This window comes from Dromiciops gliroides, chromosome 3 (genome assembly GCF_019393635.1).
Source record: "Dromiciops gliroides isolate mDroGli1 chromosome 3, mDroGli1.pri, whole genome shotgun sequence".
NCBI classification, from domain to species: Eukaryota; Metazoa; Chordata; class Mammalia; order Microbiotheria; family Microbiotheriidae; genus Dromiciops; species Dromiciops gliroides.
This window is the reverse complement of record NC_057863.1, coordinates 190,411,059-190,427,755: the sequence shown is the minus strand read 5'-3', so window position 1 is coordinate 190,427,755 and position 16,697 is coordinate 190,411,059. Positions and strand designations below refer to the sequence as shown.

General features: G+C 38.8%; 1 pseudogene; it reads right to left on the bottom strand.

The window, feature by feature from the left end:
• Window positions 1-9,692: 9,692 nt before the first annotated feature.
• On the bottom strand, window positions 9,693-10,792 carry LOC122747313 (annotated as a pseudogene).
• Between the last annotated feature and the right edge of the window lie 5,905 nt (window positions 10,793-16,697).

Below are 16,697 nucleotides of genomic sequence, written 5' to 3'. Positions count from 1 at the left end.
TTCTTTGAAAAAAATTGTTTTCCTGCATCCAACTTCTGTAAAGGTTCTTCCAGGGACTGGTTTTCATTTTTCTTAAGCATCAAGCCCAGCTCTTTGTACATAGAATGCATTCACTTGGTTGGTTTGGATTGGGATTATTGTGCTTGGCTTGGTTTTAGCCGACTTCTTTTTGCTTCCACCTCTTTTTTTTGTTTTTCCCCTGGGCAAAGGGGGTTAAGTGACTTGTCCAGGGTCACAGAGTAAGTGTCAAGTGTCTGAGGCCAGATTTGAACTCAGGTCCTCCAGAATCTAGGGCCGGTGCTTTATCCACTGCACCACCTAGCTGCCCCCGCTTCCACCTCTTTTTATAGATTTGTGAGGCAAAGCTGCTTTGTAATCTCCTATCCTCTCTATGTCATAAAGTTTTACAAGTCATCTGATATTCTTAAATACTATTGTCCTTGGTTTCCATGTCTTTTCACTTCATAAAACAAACTATTGTGTTTTGTTTTGTTTTAACCAAGATGGTTTCTGGTCTCTTTTGTTAAATTCCCCTTTATGTCAATTGCTTTCACGGCAGTTAAACTTCTTTTGAAAAAGTTATCAACTTTTTAATGTTACAACATTCATTTCTCATTTTCAGCTTCAATAGCTCATTTGAATAGACTAGTTTAGAATATTCCATATATTCCTGTCATCTTTATGTACTTAAATTTTGTACTAATTTTTCCTTTCCTCTAAATTATCAATGGCCTAACTACATATAGACAGCTGAATTAGAAATTAGATAAGTAACCAAACTTTTCTTTTCTATTATATTCAATTTTATTTTTATGTGTTTATTGCTTACCATATTTAGACCCTTATTTAGAAAATACTCATGCGGGGCAGCTAGGTGGTGCAGTGGATAGAGCACTGGCCCTGGAGTCAGGAGTACCTGGGTTCAAATCCGGCCTCAGACACTTAACACTTACTAGCTGTGTGAACCTGGGCAAGTCACTTAACCCCAAATTGCCTCACTAAAAAAAAAAAAAAAAAAAAAAAAAAAAAAAAAAAAAAATACTCATGCAGCACAAAGATTCAGAACATTCTATGGATCTTTGGCCCCTTTCGTTTTTTATTCCTGTGCCATATTTATCACTCCCCACTTCTTTCTTGATGTCATGTTTACATTGTAATCATCTAATATCAATTTGTAGCCTAACTTGCTTTGGAGAATTCTTGTAAAATATATTACAGAATTTTTCCTTCACTTAGTCTTCTCTAATAGATATTGACTCATAAGCTAGAGTTGTCTTCAAGGTAGTCTTTTTGCTTATGTTTATCATTGTAAAGAATTAATTGTTATTTGAGGTTTTTATGACCCCATCTTTTGACTAGAATTAAAAAAAAAAACTCAGCAGCCACACTGGCCTCAGGGACTCCACAAATGGCGTGGTGCTCCACCCACTGGTTGTAGCCGTCACCATGGTGCTGGCAGCTCATGTCATTACCACTCACCAACGCCTACATGGACCTGGCAAAATTATAATGATTGGAAGCCTAGTGAGGGCAGTCGTGTAACTGTTAGAGCAGCTAGTCAATTGGCTGGTGGCTGTGTGTGGTCAGCCTGGGGTCTGCTGGGAAGAAGTGAGGTTTTCCACCATTCTACCTTGAAGCTGGAAGGCGACAGGAAGCTGCTGTGTATTCTCAGCTGATTCCTGGGCGGTGGTGTTGTTCAAGTTGTATAATTTCCCTTTCCCCATTTTAAATCCTTTCCCTTAATCCTTGGCAAGTAGACTCCTAAGTATTTTATATTATCTACCATTACTTTAAATGGAATTTCTCTTTCTATCTCTTGTTGCTGGACTTTGTTGGTCATATATAGAAATGCTGATGATTTATGTGGATTTTATATCCTGCTACTAAGCTAAAGTTGTTAATTGTTTCAAGTAATTTTTGAGTTGATTCTCTAGGATTCACTAAGTATACCATCATATCATCTGCAAAGAGTGGTAGTTTTGTTTCCTCCTTGCCTATTCTAATTCCTTTAATTCCTTTTTCTTCTCTGATTGCTAATGCTAACATTTCTAGTACAATATTGAATAATAGAGGTGATAATGGACATCCCTATTTCATCCCTGATCTTATTGGGAAGGCCTCTAACATATCTCCACTACATGTAATGCTTGTGGATGGTTTTAGGTAGAAACCGTTTACTATTTTAAGGAAAGCTCAAGCTATTCCTAAGCTCTCTAGTGTTTTTATTAGGAATGGGTGCTGTATTTTGTCAGAAGCTTTCTCTGCATCTATTGAGATAATCATATTATTTTGGTTAGTTTTCTTATTGATATGGTTGATTATGTTAGTAGTTTTCCTAATGTTGAACCAGCCCTGCATTCCTGGTATAAATACCACCTGGTCATAGTGTATTATTTTCATGATCACTTGCTGTAATCTCCTTGCTAATATCTTATTTAAGATTTTTGCATCAATATTCATTAGGGAAATTGGTCTATAATTTTCTTTCTCTGTTTTTGCTCTGCCTAGTTTTGGTATCACCACCATATTTGTGTCATGAAACGAATTTGATAGAACACTTTCTTAACCTATTTTTCCAAACAATTTGTATAATATTGGAATTAATTTTTCCTTAAATGTTTGGTAGAATTCACCTGTAAACCCATCTGGCCCTGGGTATTTTTCTTAGGGAATTCATTAATGGCTTGTTCAATTTATTTTTCTAATATGGGCTTATTTAAGGATTTTATTTCCTCTTCAGTTAACGTGGAGCATTTGTATTTTTGTAAATATTTATCCACTTCATTTAGACTGTCAAATTTATTGGCATACAGTTGGGCAAAATAATTCCTAATTATTAATTTAATTTCCACTTCATTGGTGGTCACATCACCCCTTTCATTTTTGATACTGGTAATTTGGTTTTCTTTTCTTTTTTTAAATCAAATTAACCAATATTTTATCTATTTTATTGTTGTTTTTTTCATAAAACCAGCTCTTAGTTTTATTGATTAATTCTATAGTTTTCTTGCTTTCAATTTTATTAATTTCTCCTTTAACTTTCAGGATTTCTAGTTTAGTATCTAATTGGGGATTTCTAATTTGTTCTCTTTCTAGATTTTTAAATTGCATGCCCAATTCATTGATCTCCTCTTTTTCTTTTTTATTCATGTAAGCAGTTAGAGCTACAAATTTTCCCCTAAGCACTACTTTGGCTGCATCCCATGGATTTTGGTAAGTTGTCTCATTATTGTCATTCCCTTGTATAAAGTTATCGATTGGTTCTATGATTTGTTGTTTGACCCATTCATTCTTTAGAATGAAATTATTTAGTTTCCAATTGATTTTCAGTCTACTTTTCCATGGCTCTTTCTTACATGTAATTGTTATTGCATCATGATCTGAGAAGGATGCATTTATTATTTCTGCCTTTCTACATTTGACTATGATGTTTTTGTGCCCTTATACATGGTCAATTTTTGAAAATGTGCCATGTACTGCTGAGAAAATGGTATATTCCTTTCTATCCCCATTCAATTTTCTCCAGACATCTATCATGTCTAATTTTTATAGTATTCTGTTCACCTATTTCACTTCTTTCTTATTTATTTTGTGGCAAGATTTATCTAATTCTGAGAGGGGAAGATTCATATCCCCCACTAGTATAGTACTACTGTCTAATTCCTCTTGTAACTCATTTAACTTCTCCTTTAAGAATTTGGATACAGAGGCAGCTAGATGGCACAGTGGATAGAGCACCGACCCTGGATTCAGGAGGACCCGAGTTCAAATCTGGCCTCAGACACTTAATACTGTGACCCTGGGCAAGTTGCTTAACCCCAATTGCCTCACTAAAAAAAAAAAAAAAGAATTTGGATGCTATACCACTTGGTGCATACATATTTAATATTGATATTGCTTCATTATCTATAGTGCCTTTTAGCAAGATGTAGTTTCCTTCCTTATCACTTTTAATGAGATCCAGTTTTGCCTGTGCTTTGTCTGAGATAAGGATTGCTACCCCTGCTTTTTTTACTTTAGCTGAAGCATAATATATTCTGCTCCAGCCTTTTACCTTTATTCTGTGTGTATCTCTTTGCTTCAAATGTATTTCTTGTAAACAGCATATTGTAGGATTCTGGCATTTAATCCACTCTGCAATTCACTTCCATTTCATAGCAGAGTTCATCCCATTCACATTCACAGTTATTATTACTGTCTATTCCCCTCTATTCTATTTACCCACTTTGTACTTTTCCCCCTTCTTTCACCCTATTCCTCCTCATCGACGTTTTGCTTCTTACCCCTGCCTCCCCCAATCTGCCCTCCCTTTTTATCACCCCCCTTTTCTTTACACTTTTCTCCCTTGCTTTTGCCCTCCCTTCTATCAATCCCCACTTCCCTTTACCCTTTTATTTCCCTCAAGAATAAGCTAAGTTTCTTTATCCCAATGAATGTATGTTATTCCCTCTTTGAATCAAATCTAATGAGAGTAGAGTTGAAACAATGTTCACCCCTCCCTTCTTTCCCTCTGTTGTAATAGGTTTTTTTTCACCTCTTCATATGATGTAATTAACTCCATTCTACCACCCCTTTCCTCTTCTCCCTATAGGCTCCCTTTTTAACCCCTTAATTTCCTTTATGTCATCACATCAAAGACAATTTATATTTATACCCTCTGTGTATAATCCCTGTGTCTACCCAAATACATTTACAATTCTCAAGTTTTATTATCTTCCCATGTAGGGATGTAAACAGTTTAACCCAAGTGAGTAACATTTTTTTCCCCTGTTTACCTTTTTAAACTTCTCTTGAATCTTGTATGTTAAGATTAAATTTTCTATTCAGTTCTGGTCTTTTCCTCAGGAAACCTTGGAAGTCCCCAGTGTCATTGAATATCCATCTTTTCCCCTGAAAGAGAATGCTCAGTTCCTTTCCCTTAATCCTACTGATCCTGTTTGTGTTTTTTTAACTTTGTTGTTGTTACATAAATCCTTCTCTGTTTTAAGGGAGGCTGTCTGTCTCCTTCCTTGCCCCAATATTGCAGCGAGCTGATTAGCTAAAAGTCCCCAATTAAAAATTGTTCCCCACAGTTTTTGGCAAGTCAGCCAGGAGTTGATTAACCTAGTGAATTACTTTAACCCACCCCTGCTCACCCTTATTTGGCCATGAGCCAACTAACCTGGGGGACCTTCTTGCCCCTTCCCCACTGCCCCCTTAGGCAATCTCCCTTGCTATTAAAAAACCTTAGTGTTTATCTTGCTGGTCAGAGAAAAGCTAGTCCATTTTAAACTGCACCATGATTTAATATTTGGCTCCCCCTTGTATATTCTAATTGGCATATTTGGGGACAGCATATTGTGCTGCTTTAAACTATTGGCCTGCTCAATACTTATTCATAGCATTACTGGTTTCCTCCTCAGAAACACTGGGAGAGTTTATCTTTCCCACTGAGCACATATCCAATATTACTGGAAGCATTACAACAAAATTTGAACTACTATAATCATAGCTCAAAATGGCTATAAATTTTATTCTTGTTATTATCATTATTGCAATGTGGTATTTTTTCCAAAAAAACTGTAAATAGAGGAATGGATATGATCATAGTAGACCACATATTCAGAGGAATACCAGAACAGGTCCCTCTATTGGAGATTATCTGAGTTCAGAAACAGATTTAGACCAGTCTTTAGCATCAGATCAACAGAAACTGTTCCCCCTACAGGATGTTACAGACCATACCTGCAGAGGAGCACGGCATAAAACATATAGTCCATTCAGTCCAAAGGATCTGAGTGCATGGAAGAAACTTATACCTAGGTTTGATCAGAATCCAAAGTCAGTAATTTTGCAGTTAATACATATCAACCCACTTGGGCGGAGGTCACTAGTCTTATGGAAATTATACTATCCTCAAGTAAAATTGCAGATATTGTTACAGCAGGAAATTCCTTGGTGGCCTCTGGGGAAGCTTTAACAGAAGGGCCTCTCCAGGAGCCAAACTGGTTATTATAACGATCCACAGCAATTCCAAGAATTAAAAAATGCTAGGGAAATGCTACTGAAAGGAATGGAATACTGTTCTAAGAAATCTGACAACTGGCAAAAATTTTTTAAACTCTCTCAGGAGCCTAATGAACAACCTAATAGATTTTGTGATAATACTTTGTGAAGCTGCTAGGCAATTTACAAGACAGGACCCACTAGATTCAAAAGATTCCTATATTGTACGGAATACATTTGTATATCAATCCTTGCCAGAAATCCATAAATTTTTATGACACAGTGTCCAGGCTGGAAAGATATGGCTGTAAAAATGCTTAAAGAAATTGCCACCTATATCTTTGAGGCAAATGAAGACAATATGGCTAAGCAAAGCATTCTGGCACCAGCACTTTCAGGTGAGGCATTTAAAGGTCAGTACAAAACCCCTAAGGTGTGTCAGTACTGTGAAAAACAAGGACACTCATTGAAAGAATGTAGAATTAGAAAGCAATAACTCAGGTGGGCAGTACCTGATGATCTGGAATATATTTTTTGGGAGAAACCAGAATAATTATGGAAATGTTTACCAGAAAGGAAACTACCAACATAATTACAGGCCTTATTGCAACCAGAATCAGTATAATCATAGACCCTATCAGGGAGGTACAGAAGGACAGAATCAGAATCAGGGTAACTCTAGAATCCCTCAGAAGGAGACACAGGACTGACGGTGTCCAGGGGAGGAGTGGAAAATAAATACAGAAAGCCTTACTTTTCCAAATCCTGAATTTTCGAACCCCCTTTTACCAATCCATTCACCTCTCCCAAGTAACGAACCCCATGTAACCCTCAAAGTTGGGGACACATATTATGATTGTCTGTTAGATACAGGAGCCTCTAAATCAGTCTTAGTGTGTAATCCAGACCCTGGTTGCAATGCTATTGGTTCTTTAAATGTGGTAGGAGTCTCAGGTAAGGCCCAAAGAGTGGCAGAATTAAACCCTTGCATGGCATCTATGGGGCCTTTAACTGTAGAACATTCATTTTCACTTATGCCTCATTCCCCTGTAAATTTATTAGGTAGTGATCTCCTTTGTAAACTTAGAGCAACCATATCTTGTGCTCCAGATGGGGCTGCCTCTCTGCAGTTGCCAGAGGATACTGTTCATTTGTTACCAATTTTGATTGCAGATGCTCAAGGAGCAGTAGGGGATATATCCAAAATCCCCACTGACATTCCTGAGTCCCTATGTGCCTCATCCTCTACTGAAGTAGGGCTCCTTAAATCTGCTATGCCTGTTGCTATAAACGTTAAAGCGGGGGGGGGGGGACAGCTAGGTAGTGCAGTGGATAGAGCACTGGCCCTGGATTCAGGAGGACCTGAGTTCAAATCCAGCCTCAGTCACTTAATACTTACTAGCTGTGTGACCCTGGACAAGTCACTTAATTCCACTTGCCTCACCAAAAAAAAAAAAATTTAAGTTAAAGGGGGAACACCTTAATCCATTCCACAGTATCCATTGTCTACAGAAGCCATAGAAGGGATCACCCCTATAATTGAGGCTCTGAAAATTCAGGGCATTATTGTCCCATGCCATCATTCTCCATGTAATAGTCCCATTTTGCCAGTAAAAAAAAAACCCAGCCTGGCTCAGATGTCAAACCTGTTTATTGTGTTGTACAAGATCTTAGAGCAATTAATAATTATGTTATTTCTAGACATGCTATAGTTCCTAATCCTGCCACCATAGTTTCTTCAATCCCATGTGAGGCTACATGTTTCTCAATGGTAGACCTCTGCTCTGCCTTTTTCTCTATACCAGTGCATAAGGACTTCCAGTACTTATGTGGCTTTACCTGGATAAATACACAGTGGACCTGGACTAGACTCCCACAGGGAATTGTAGACAGTCCTATGTTATTTTATCAAATTTTACAACAGGACCTGGCCTCTATTACTTTTAAAGATTCCACTTTAGTGCAGTATGTTGATGATTTACTTTTAGCCTCCCCTGATGCTGACACTTGTCAGGAAGACAGCTGCCATTTATTATTAGACCTATACAAGAGAGGCCACAAGGTCTCTAAGTCAAAGGTGCAATGGTGTTTACCTCAGGTAGAATATTTGGGCTTCATTCTGGCTGTTGGAACTCACTCTGTCTCTCCTAAGCAAGTCCAGACTATTCAACAACTCACTGCTCACTCTACTAAGAAGCAGGCCATTCTGGGAGCAGCTGGGTATTGCAGACAATGGATACCCTCTTTTGGTGAAATTACTAAGCCTCTTATAGCTCTAACCAAAAATTCTGTCCTAGAACCTTTACAACTGGATTCACAGCATCTCTCAGCTATAACAGAATTGAAGCAGGCATTGCTATCAGCACCTGCACTAGGACTCCCAGATTACAGTAAGTCTTTTACTCTTTTTGTGCATGAACAGAAAGGAGTGGCTTCTGGGGTCCTGACTCAATCATTAGGACCTGTCTAATATCCAATAGCTTATTATTCCAGCCACCTAGATTCTGTGGCCTCTGGGGTGCCACCCTGCCTCAGAGCAGGAGCGGCTACAGCTCTTTTGGTAGAAAAAGGCTCTGATTTGGTCCTAGGTAATCCTCTTACAATACAATGTCCCCACGAAGTAGAGGCCCTCTTACTACACCATAGAACACAAGCCTTTTCAGATCAAAGGCTGGCTAAGTATGAAATAACCCTGCTAGGTCATGAAAATATCACTTTAAAATGCTGTACAGTCCTTAACCCAGCAACACTGCTCCTTAACTTACTACTCTCGGGGGAGTCAAGAATTTGTTCTGTATATTTTGAAGAACTTTCATTATTAAATTTTTGGACAATGCTATGCTAAAGATTAATGAAAATCCAGCAGTTCCAGAGACAGCCAGAATCCAGACCAGAGTCCAGTTTCCCTGATGACATCTCAACCCTCCTTTGAAGAGAAGATTTTAAGGACTTTAAATATACATTTTTGTTTTTTGTTTTTCCTTCTGTTACTATATACATCATCTGTAATATGTATTTTCCCTTTCCTATATTGTTATTAGTATATTGTTTGTCAGCGTTGGTTATGATATTTTGTTATTTATTGTTTATTATTTATTGTTCCATCAAGGAAACACCCTGTGTTTCTTGACGAAACAAAGGGGGGAATGTAAAGAATTGTTATTTGAGGTTTTTATGACCCCATCTTTTGGCTAGAATTTTTTTAAAAACCTCAGTGTGCTCACTGCCCTGGGGCTCCACAAACTGCACAGTGCTGCACCCACTGGTTGTAGCTGTCGCCATGGCGCTGGCACCTCACGTCATTACTACTCCCCGACGCCTACATGGGCCTGGCAAAATTATAATGATTAGAAACCTAGTGAGGGCAGTCATGTGACTGTTAGAGCAGCCAGCCAATTGGCTGGGGGCTGTGTGTGGTCAGCCTGGGGTCTGCTGGGAAGAAGGGATGTTTTCCGCTATTCTAGCATGAAGCTGGAAGGCGACAGGAAGCTGTTGTGTGTTCTCAGCTGATTCCTGGCCAGTGGTATTGTTCAGGTTATATAATTTCCCTCTCCCCATTTTATTCCCTTTCCCTTGATCCTACTGATCCTGTTTGTGTTTTTTTAAGTTCGTTGTTGTTAAATAAATCCTGTACTGTTTTGAGAGAGGCTGCCGGTCTCCTTCCTTGCCCCAATATTGTGGTGAGCCACCTAGCTAACACTCCCAAATTAAAAATTGGTCCCTACATGGCCAAACTGCCTGGTGTTTCTGTCCTGGTCCCTGATCTTCTCCATTTTGGCATCCATCAGGATCTCCAGCAGGGGGCACCACTAGTCAGCATCACTGGTGTTCCAAGTCACAATCTCCACTGTGGGCAAAGGGTTCTCACTGAAAGCATAAGTCTTCTGATGCCAGCTCAGCTGGCCCCGAATACTGTATGTGATGTTGGTGATGAATTCCCCGCTGAGGTTGAGCTCCAAGCAAAGTTTCAGAGCACACTTCTCTGGCAAGTTCTCCTTCTTGGACATGTCCCACTCAAAATGGTCCACCAGAGAGATGCTTCCCACATGGGTATTCAGCTTGATGATGACTCACTGGTCTGACTGGTCATCCAGGAGGTTGTCAGTTGGATAGGACTCAATCTGCTGCCGGATGGCCGAAGCAATGGCAGGCACGAAGGTCAGGAGGTTCAGATCTAAGTTGTTGCACAGAATTTCTGAGAGCATCCCTCAGTTTCTGCCCGAAGATCTCTATGTCCAGCCTGATGGGGACCAGACCCTCAGGCTGGGATGCATTTCCATGAATTACCTCAGGGTCATGGTCATCAAAGCAGAGGGGAAAGTCCTCTTCTTATCTCTGCCCATGCAATTCCAAATGATGACCAACATCAGGGTATGGCGTCCAGATGGTGGGAGCTCTTGGGTAACATAGGGACACACTGGTTGTTCTTCTTTGCCTTCTATTGCCTGAGATAGGTGGCAGGCTCCGGGCTTATGGACATGGCTTTGTACTTCTCATCATTCCCATCAAATATCTCCTCAACTTTGGAGGCTTTTAAATAGGGTCATGCTTGTGGCCAGGGTGGTATAACCATATCCTTAGTGCTAGGTTTGGATTTTTTACGATGTGATGACGCCACAATTATCTTCCTCTCTTCCATAGTGGCAAGACACCTCCACAGGGAGAGGTAGCTCTTGTACAGAGTCCCCTGGAACATGCACAAGTAGCTCCCCACCTCGGACCCAATCATGTAGAACTCTCCATCCTCCTCCAGCTGGAACTTCATCAGGTTCTGGCCAAATGTCTTGCTCAGAGCCATCATCATCATCATCATCATCATGCCAGGGCCTGGCACCCAGGCACCCCGGCCACTTCAGCTGCCTCAGCCACTGCCTATACCCACCAGGTCGTGCCGCTCACTCTAGATCATTTTTTAATATGGCAAAAGATAGCTTTGATTTCTTCATCTGAAAATTGCCTATTCGTATCCTTTGACAGTTTCTCATTTGGGGAATGAATATATGTGTATATTTTAGAAATGAGGCCTTTATCAGAAACACTGGCTGTAAAATTGTTTCCCAGCTTTCTGTCTTCCTTCTCATTTTGGTTGCATTGCATCTGTTTCTACAACTTTTTATTTTAATGTACTAAAAATCATTCATTTTGCATTTCATAATATTCTCTATCTTTTGTTGGGCACAAATTGTTCTCCTCTCTATAGATCTGAGAAGGAAACTATTCCTTCTTCCCCTAATTTACCTATGTTATCACCTTTTATATGTAAGTCATGCACCCATTTTGACCTTATTTTAGTATACGGTATAAGATGTTGGTCTATGCCTAGTTTCTGCCATACTATCTTCCAGTTTTCCCAGAAGTTTTTGTCAAATACTGAGTTCCTATCCCAGAAGCGGGAATCTTTGGGTTTATCCAACAGTAGATTACTATAGGCATTCACTCCTGTGACTCCTGTGTGAAACCTATTCCACTGATCAACAACTCTATTTCTTAGCCAGTACAAAATAGTTTTGATGACTGCTGCTTTATAGTATAGCTTCACATTTCATACAACTAGCCTACCTTCCTGTGCATTTTTATTCATTAGTTCCCTTGATATTCTTGACATTTTGTTCTTACAGATGAATTTTGTTATTATGTTTTTAGTTCTATAAAATAACATTTAGATAGTTTGATTAGTAATTAAATTAATTTAGGTAGAATTGTCATTTTTATTATATTAGCTCAGCCTATCCATGAACAATTGATACTTTATTTGTATTCATAGAATTCCTAGGTTTGTCTTGGCGAGTGGACTCCCAAGTATTTTATATTGTCTAGAGTTACTTTAAATGGAATTTCTCATTCTATCTCTTGATGCTGGACTTTGTTGGTTATGTATAGAAATGCTGATGATTTATGTGGATTTATTTTACATCTTGCAACTTTGCTAAAGTTGTTAATTGTTTCAAGTAGTTTTTTTAGCAGATTCTCTATCTGCATATCATCTGCAAAGAGTGATAGTTTTTTTCCTCCTTGCCTATTCTGATTCCTTTAATACCTTTTTGTTTTCTGATTGCTAAAGCTAACATTCCTAGTACAATATTAAATAATAGAGGTGATAACGGACATCCCTGTTTCACCCCTGATCTTACTGGAAAGGCCTCTAACATCCCCATTACATATAATGTTTACTGATGGTTTTAGGTAGATACTGCCTATTCCTATGCTCTGAGTGTTTTTAATAGGAATGAGTGCTGTATTTTGTCAAAAGATTTTCTCCATCTATTGAGATAATCATATGATTTTGGTTAGTTTTCTTATTGATGTGGTTGATTATGTTAATAGTTTTCCTAATGTTGAACCAGCCCTGCATTCCTGGTATAAATATCACCTGGTCATAGTGTATCATCCTGGTGATCACTTGCTGTAATCTCTTTGCTAATATCTTATTTAAGATTTTAGCATCCATATTTATTAGGGAAATTGGTCTATAATTTTCTTTCTCGGTTTTGGCTCTGTCTGTTTTAGGTATCAATAGCATATGTGTGTCATAAAACGAACTTGGTAGAACTCCTTCTTCACCTATTTTTCCAAATAATTTGTATAGTATTGGAAATAATTGTTCTTTAAGTATTTGGTAGAATTCACTTATAAACCCACCTAGCTCTGAAGATTTTTTTCTTAGGGTGTTCCTTGATGGCTTGTTCAAATTCTTTTTCTAAAACGAGCTTATTTAAGGATTTTATTTCCTCTTCTATTAATATGGGCAGTTTATATTTTTGAAATTTTTCATTCATTTTATTTAGAATATCAAATTTATTGGCATAATAAAATAGTATTGGCATAGTAAAATAGCTCCTAATTATTGTTCTGATTTTCATTTCATTGGTGCCAATTTCATCCCTTTCATTTTTGATACTGACAATTTGGTTTTCTTCTTTATTTTTTTTAATCAAGTTAACCAAAGGTTTATCTATTCTATTGATTTTTTCTGGTTTTATTACTTTCAATTTTATTAATTTCTCTTTTGATTTTCAGGATTTCTAATTTAGTATTTAATTGGGTATTTTCAATTTGTTTTCTACTTTTTATAGTTGCATGGCTAATTCATTACTCTCTTCTTTCTCTATTTTATTGCTGTAAACATTTAGAGATATAAAATTCTCCCTATGAACTGCTTTGGCTGCATCCCATAAGTTTTGGTATGTTGTCTCATTGTTGTCATTCTCTTGGATGAAGTTATTGATTATTTCTATGATTTGTTGTTTGACCCACTCCTTCTTTAGGATGTGATTATTTAGTTTCCAATTAATTTTCAGTCCATCTTTCCAATGTTTCTTTATTTACTTATTTATTTTTTTGCAACAAACGTTTATTTTATTTTTTTCCAGTTACATGTAAGGGTAGTTTTCAACATTCATTGTGTAGAAATATTTTGAACTAGCTGGGCCTAATTTAGGGGGGGCCTAATCTGACCAGAGTACTTAATCTGGGACTTTTGACTAACTGGCTATCTGACTGCTATTAACTTAATATGGGCCATCTATAAAGTTCCACCATTCTGCTCCACTCCCAAAATTGATAAGCAAAGATTAAGAAGCCTCTTAACTAAATAAGCAAAGCAGAGTTTATTTATGAGATCATATTTAAAATTAAGAATACAGGGAAATAAAATGTACAACCTGACTGCGTTGTGGCGTCTCTTTCTACCTGCTGCGCCTGGAACTTTTTTAATACAATAAGGGTCATTGCCACCTCTTTCCTTATGGTATGTTCCACTTTCACTGCTCAGCCCCTCTCACTTTTGATCCCCTTGCATCTAACTTTCCTCTCCATACTTCCACAGCTGAACCCCTGTGTTTCTCTCTCACCGACTTGTCCTTCTGTTCTCCTAGTGCTCCAGTGTCCTTCTCTGTTCCATTCGTCTTGTCAGCCCCCCTTCTCCATTCCATTCCTTCTTGCTCTTAGCTTTTTCTCCTTCCCCTGTCCTCTTAATCTCCTGTGTCCTTCTCTGTTCCTGCTCCTTTGTGAGCCCCTCTTTGGTCTTCTAATCTTGTCAGTCCCCCTCTCTGTTCTTCTAATCTTGTCAGTTGCCCCCCCCCCCAACTCCCAGGTCTATATATATATCTTCCTTTTCTCCACTCAAATCTTGGGGCTTTTTGTGCCCCCATACACACCAAGCTAATCTGCCAGCCAGGGCTGTGGCTGGGGGGGGGGGGTGCATGTGCTCGAGCCTCCTGTGCATACCACACCCAGGGCTCCAGGGGCCCTTGCCACTGCTGTGCACCTGGGACCTCGGCACGGGCAACACCAGAGCCCAGCCTGGACGAGCCCGGGATCTCTCAGATAGATCCTCTCAGGGTGGAGGGAGTTGGGGATCCCTCCCCCAGCTGTCTGACCTGGTGTCTTGTACAGCCCACGGGGCTTTTTGGCTCAGCTGAAGCAGAGGGGGAGGGGCACCAGCATCTCCCATGCAGAAAAAATTCTGAGGGCCCAAGACTTTCTAATCTCAGCCCAAAGGTAGGGTCCCCAAATCAAAATAAATTTCCACATTTGTCATAAGATTTAGACTTCAAAATTTTTCTCCCTTCCTCCTTTTCCTCCCCCCTCTATAAGACAGCAACCAACCTGTTATAAGGTATATATGTTCAATCCACAAGTGCTCTTTTTATCAGGTCTTTCTATGGGAGTGGATATAGTCCAAGGGATAGACAATCCCTTGGGATGGTCTCAGATCATTGTATTGCTGAGAGTAGTTAAGTCATTCACAATTGCTCATCAAACAATAGTGCTGTCACTAAGCACAATGTCCTCCCAGTTCTGCTCATGTCACTATACATCAGTTCATATGAGTCTTTCCAGGTTTTTCTGGGATCATCCTGTTTGTCATTTCCTATAGCACAATACCATTCCATTACAATCATATACCATAGCTTCTTCAGTCATTCCTCAATTGATTGACATTCCCTTGATGCCCAATTCTTGGCAACCACAAAGAGTTGTATTTTTTGTACAATCCCCACCACCACCACCACCACCACCTTTTCCCTTTTTCATGGCTACTAGCATTAACTGTTTCCCTCCATCCTATTCCCTTCCCCATGATATTTACTCTATGATCTATCTTCTTTCAACCTATCCCTCTTCAAAAGGGATTTGCTTCTGTCTTTCCCCTCCCCTAATCTTCCCTCCCTTCTTTTGCCCCTCTCTCTTTATCCCCTTCCCCTCTTATTTTCCTGTAGGGTTAGATAGATTATTCCACCCAATTGAGTGTTTATTCCCTCCTTGATCCAATTGTGATGAGATTAAGGTCTTTGAGCCAATTCTGATGAGTGTTAGGCTCATTTACTGCCCAGATTAAATAGATCACTCTACCCAATTGGGTGTGTATGTGTTAATCCCTCCTTGAGCCAACTCTGATGACATTAAGGTCTTTGAGCCTATTCTGATGAGTGTAAAGTTCATTTACTGCCCTGCTCCTCCCCCATCTCTTCCCCCACTCTATAAGCCCTTTCCTGTTTTTTTTTTTATGTGGGATTTCACCCCATGCTACCTGTGCCCTTCCCCTTCCACCAGTCCATTCCAGTCACCCCTCAATTTAACCCTAAAGATGTCATCATGGGGCAACTAGGTGGCACATTGGACAAAGCATACACCCTGGACCCAGGGGGATCCCAGCTCCAATACAGCCTCATACACAAAACAGTCACCCACTGCACGACCCCAGGTATGTCCCCCAACTCCAAATTTTTATGGTTCTCTAGGACCTTGTATTTGAAAGTCAAATTTTCCATTCAGTTCAGGTCTTTTCATTATGAATACCTGAAAGTCCTCTTTTTCATTGAAGTGCCATTTTTTTTTCTTCTGAAAGATTATACGCAGTTTTGCTGGATATGTGATTCTTGGTTGTAATCCCAATTCCTTTACCTTCTGGAATATCATATTATATGCCCTCCTGTCCTTTAATATTGAAGCTGCTAGATCTTGTGCTATCCTGACTGGGGCTCCACAGTGCTTAAATTGTTTCTGGGTGCTTGCAATATTTTCTCCTTGACCTGGGAACTCTGGAATGTGACTATAATATTCCTCGAAGTTTTCATTTTGCAATCTCTTCCAGGAGTGGATTCTTTCCATTTCTATTTCACCTTCTGCTTTGAGAATATCAGGGCAATTTTCCCTGGCAATTTCTTGGAAAATGATTTCTAAGCTCTTCGTTTGATCATGGCTTTCATGTAGTCAAATAATTTTTAGATTATCTCTCCTGCTTTTCTAAGAAGATATTTCATATTGCCTCCTATTTGTTCATTCTTTTGGTTTTGCTTTATTGTGTCTTGATTTCTCATAAAGTCACTAGCTTCCATTTTCTCAGTCCTAATTTTTAAGCAATTATTTTTTAATAAAAGTGTTTTATTATTTTCCAGTTACATGTAGAGATAGTTTTCAACATTTGTTTATATAAGATTTCCAATTTCAATTTTTTTCTCCCTCCCCACCTCCCTTAGACAGCAAGTAATCTGATATAGGTTATATATATATATATATATATATATATGTGTGTGTGTGTGTGTGTGTGTGTGTGTGTGTGTGTGTGTGTGTGTTTTATATATATATATAGGTTTTATATATATATAGGTTATATATATATATATATATGTGTGTGTGTGTGTGTGTGTAAAACATTAAACATATTTGAATCGGAGCAATGAGGAAAAAACCTCAAAATAGAAAAACAA